This window comes from Epinephelus moara, chromosome 1 (assembly GCF_006386435.1).
Source record: "Epinephelus moara isolate mb chromosome 1, YSFRI_EMoa_1.0, whole genome shotgun sequence".
Lineage (NCBI taxonomy): Eukaryota > Metazoa > Chordata > Actinopteri > Perciformes > Serranidae > Epinephelus > Epinephelus moara.
In genome coordinates, this window is record NC_065506.1 from 3,130,287 (window position 1) to 3,135,199 (window position 4,913).

The window sequence follows — 4,913 nt, forward strand, 5'->3', positions numbered from 1 at the left end:
ATATATATATTATATATATATATATATATATATATATATATATATATATATATATATTTTTTTTTTTACAAGGAGCAAGGTACTGATGAAATCTTTGCTGCATTGTGTGCAGCAACTGTCTGTGAACATTCAGTCCAAATGTGGTGATATTCTGATAATTATTTCCCGAGATTCATGTGATAAGGCAGAAACTGTCCGTTTTGGAGAAGCCTCAATTTTGACTATTTTCAATTTTGGGGAGGACCCAAAGATCATCCAATTTTTTTTTATTAAGCTACTAGATAGGCGGGTCTATCATACCAAAATGTAAACTAGAGACATAGAGGAAGTAAAAAAATACCAAAATTGTTTGGTCCCTTTAAGTGATACCAAAATCTGCCTTGGCCCCTGGACTAGTAGAGAGGTGTTAAGTCTTCAACGGCTTCTAGGGGTTTCGGATAAAGACCCAAAACCTATCACCACTGGGGCGTGATCTGATAATACAATATTACCTATTGAAGCATTAATAGTTGTGCTCACTAAATGTTTAGATATTAAAAAAATAATCTATCCTTGAATATGAAGTATGTGGGTTTGAGCAGAAGGTGTACTCCCTATCTTGGCGATGTAGAATACTCCAAATGTCAACTAGTCCCAGCTATTCTTCCAAAACATCAAAGACTACTCGGGATTTATGTATTGGTCTTGCATTAGGGACATTTGATTTGTCTAGGGCTGAGTCTCTCACCTGATTGTATTCCCCCCCAATAACTACATATGTATTCCCCAGTTGTTTCACAACATTGCAAATGTCAGCAAAAAAATCTGGAGAGTCTCTATTTAGTGCAGAAATATTAATAAGAGAGCATCTGCTGCCAAACAGGTCTACACTTATAGCAACCCACCTGCCTTCCCTGTCGGAGAGTTGTTTGTGGATAGTGATGTTTAAATTTTTACAAATCAGGATACAGACGCCCCGCTGTTTGGATGAATAGGCACTATAAAATATTTTACCAACCCAATCCCTTTGTAACTTTGTTGACTCTTCATTGTCTAGATGAGTCTCCTGCAAAAAGCAGAGGTCTACTTTCTTTTGTTTTATTTATTTTCATTATTCACTACAAGTGTATTTACAAGACACAGAACAAAAACATTATACAAAACAAGAACATAGAGACATTAGGATATTAAAGGTGAAAGTAAATACCAAATAAGTACAATTATCAAAAAAAAAAGTTAAAGAAAAGAAGGAAGGAGAGGGGGAGAAGGGGTGGGGGTACAGGATATGTGTTGAACATGAGTATTGTGAATGCTGGGTTGAAATGTTGAAGGAAGGGAGGTCTGTGTAATTGGGTAAGGCGGTGTGAAGAGGAATCAGCTCTGTATGAGCCGCATGAAAAAAGACCAGGTGTTGTGAAATGAGATCAGATTGTCCTTTAGGGTTGATGTGAGCTTTTCTAGGTTCGCATGTTCTGTTAGAAGGTTAAGCCAGCATTTTATTGATAATTTTGTTCTGTCTTTCCAGCTGAGTAATACGGTTTTTTTTGGCCACAGTTAAAGCTACTGAGATGAATGTTTGGAGATGTTGTGGAATTGTAACAGAGGAAAGGTCTCCTAAGAGACAAATGGATGGGGAGGAAGGGATGCTGAGGTTGAGGATCTTGGACAGCTCTCCCATGACCCCCGACCAAAACTGTCTTACTAGTATGCAGAGCCAGAATGCATGGTAATGGTTGTCTATTTCAGTGTGGCAGTGCGTGCAGGTGTTTCTGTCTGTGAAGCCCATCTGATGCAGTTTATGAGTGGTGATGTGTACCCTGTGTAAAACTTTATACTGAATCAGTTGAATCGTTGAGTTGTGTGACATGGAGAATGTGTTGTTGCATACAGTTTGCCAATTAATGTCTGACTGATGTATATTCAGGTCTGATGTCCACTTGTCTACTGGATTTGAAACAGTGATATCATGGTGAGAGAAGAATTTATAAATCTGTGATAATAACATTTTGGGTTTGAATGAACATAGTTTGAGTAGTAATGGGGGAGTGAAGTTATGGAAGTTATGGATAACAATTTTCTCTTTTATGGACTCTTTTAGCTGTATGTACTGATAGTGACAGTGATTGGGTAAGTTATATGTTTGTTTGAGAAGGTCGAAGGTCATGAGAGAGCTGCCACTGAAAAGGTGCCCCAAGCTGGTTACTCCTCTCTGTTTCCATATGGGGAAGTTGATGGATTCCTTATTGATTTTAAACATAGGGTTATGCCAGATCGGGGTGAGGGGTGAAGGAGACGGTATGAAGTTAAATAAATCATTTGTTTTCCACCAGGCAGTAAGAGTTGTGTTTATTGTGTTGGATTAGAAGCAACTATGAGCCTTAACTGATTTATCTATAAATGCAATGTTCTGAATGGGAAGATCTTTACATATGGTCTGTTCGATATCAATCCAGGCAGAATTGGGGTTGTTTGTCCAGTGTCGGATATACTGAAGTTGATGGGGAGAGGAAGTAGTGGAAGAAATTTGGTGCATCAAGCCCGCCATATTGTTTTGGTTTTTGGAGTGTAGTCATTTTTATCCTGGACCTGTTGCCTTTCCAGTAAAATGTATTGACTATTGAATTTAGAGAGGAGAACCAGCCCAGGGGTAGGTTAACTGAGGTCATGGAGAATAGATAATTTATTTTTGGAAGATTTTCATTTTTACAGCGGAAATAAGGAGAGTGGGAGTTTGTTCCTTCTGTCCAGGTCTTCTTTGATGCTATGGAGTAATAGGGTGAAGCTGAGTTAAAATACATCTTTCGGGTCGGTTGCAACATCGATTCCGAGGTATTTAATTGATTCAGTTGTAGGGTTATAGGGTAGATCCCCAACCCCAGCATCCCAATTGAAATGGCTTAGAGGCAGAATCTCAGATTTGGACCAGTTGATGGAGTAGCCAGAGACCTTTCCAAAACTGCTGATCAGATTGTGGACTAACGGAAGGGAAGATGAGGGGTTTGTGAGATATAACAAGATGTCATCGGCATATAGGCTAATTTTACGATGATGTGAATTGGTTCTGATGCCTGAAATGCTGTCGTTCTGTCTTATGGCTGAGGCGAGTGGTTCTATAAAAAGTGCGAAAAGTAAAGGTGATAATGGGCATCCTTGTCTAGTGCCTCTGTGTAAGTTGAATGATCTTGAAATTAGTCCATTAGGGGTTACAGATGCTGTGGGTGTGTTATTTAAAATCTTAATCCAGTTGGTGTATGTGTAAGTATGTTCCAAAGCCAAAATGGTTGAGGGAGGTGAAGAGAAATGGCCACCCTACTCTGTCAAATGCCTTTTCAGCATTCAGAGTGAAGATGATGGCAGGATGTTTGACATTTGCATCCGTTTTGGTTTTATACAGATTAATTATTTTGAATAATCTTTGCATGTCTTTGCAGGAATGTCTCCCTTTAATGAAACCAGTCTGATCCGGGTGTACAAGTGATGAGATTACAGATTCTAGCCTAAATGCCAAAGCCTTACTTATAATTCTAACATCAGTGTTTATTAGTGATATGGGGCGATAATTGGAGTAGTGTATGGGGTCTTTGTTTGCTTTAGGGATGAGTGTAATCAGAGCAGTATTCATATAGAGAGGCATTTTAAAACTGTGGAAAATTTCAGAGATCATTTTGAAAAATAAGGGTGAGAGGAGGGAAAAAAACTGTTTATAAAATTCTACCGGATATCAATCTATACCTGGGGACTTATTGTTGGGCATGACTAGTAATGCTTTTTTCAATTCATCTGGGGTGAGTGGCTGATCCAGGTTCTCTGTCTGAGATGCGTCAAGCTTTGGAAGGGAGACATTCCTCAGAAAGGCATCTGCTTCTGTGAGTGTTGTGTTATGGTCAGGGGTGTATAATTTGGAGTAATATTGTCTGAATGTTTCATTTATTGCAGTATGGTCTTGTGTGACATTTCCATAGTTATCTGCTGTGGATGTGATGTTAGACTTCTCATTTTGTTGTTTCAACTGATTAGCCAGAAGTTTACCAGTTTTACTGCCAAATTCGAAATGTTGCTGACGAAGTCTAAGAAGATTGTATTCTATTTTTTAATTGAGAAGATCGTTGAGTTCCTGTTTGGTTTGAGTAATTCTTTGTTGATTTTGTCTGTAGGCGTTTGATAGGATAGGGTGTCCAATCTCTTCACCTCCTGCTGTAGAAAATGTTCTCTTGGAGTCTCTTTTTTATTTTTTTGTGCGGAGTATGCTATTATCCTACCTCTTAAAACTGCTTTAGCCGTTTCCCAGAGAGTGCATGTGGATATGTCAGGGGTGTTGTTGGTATCTAGAAAGGATGCCCATTCTTTTTCAAAATATTTCAGTTATGAGATATTGAAGCGCCATCTAGGTGGGGGATGTGGGTGAATTCCTGTTAATAATTTGAAGGTGATTGGTGCATGGTCTGAAATAATAATACTGTGGATTTTGGACTCTGTTGTTTTATGTGTGAGTGAGTTGTTAATGAGAAAATAGTCAATGCGGGAATATGTTTTATGATATGAGGACAATGGCGCCGGAAGCGGGGGGGCCAGGGGGCCATTGGCCCCCCCACTTTTACCCTCCTGCCACATTATTTTTAAGCCGAATCAAAGGTCCCTATATTACATTACTTACGGTAAAAAAGACTTTCACTCTTCACTTCCACTCATACGGTAGGTAAAATACAGAGAGGGGCCATAGAGACAAAGATACAGCCTCCAGCAGGCACTCAATTGTGCGCACCTGTTACTACCTCACCGGCCCGGTAAAGCCTCGAGCATCCTTGGCAGGCTCCGGGTAGACTCTCAGCCGTGGCCGATGGCTCTATCCAACAGCACCTAGCAGTAATCCCCACTAACCCTGGCACCGTATTGTAAGAACTCCCCAGTTATAAAAAATAGAAATAAATCAAAAA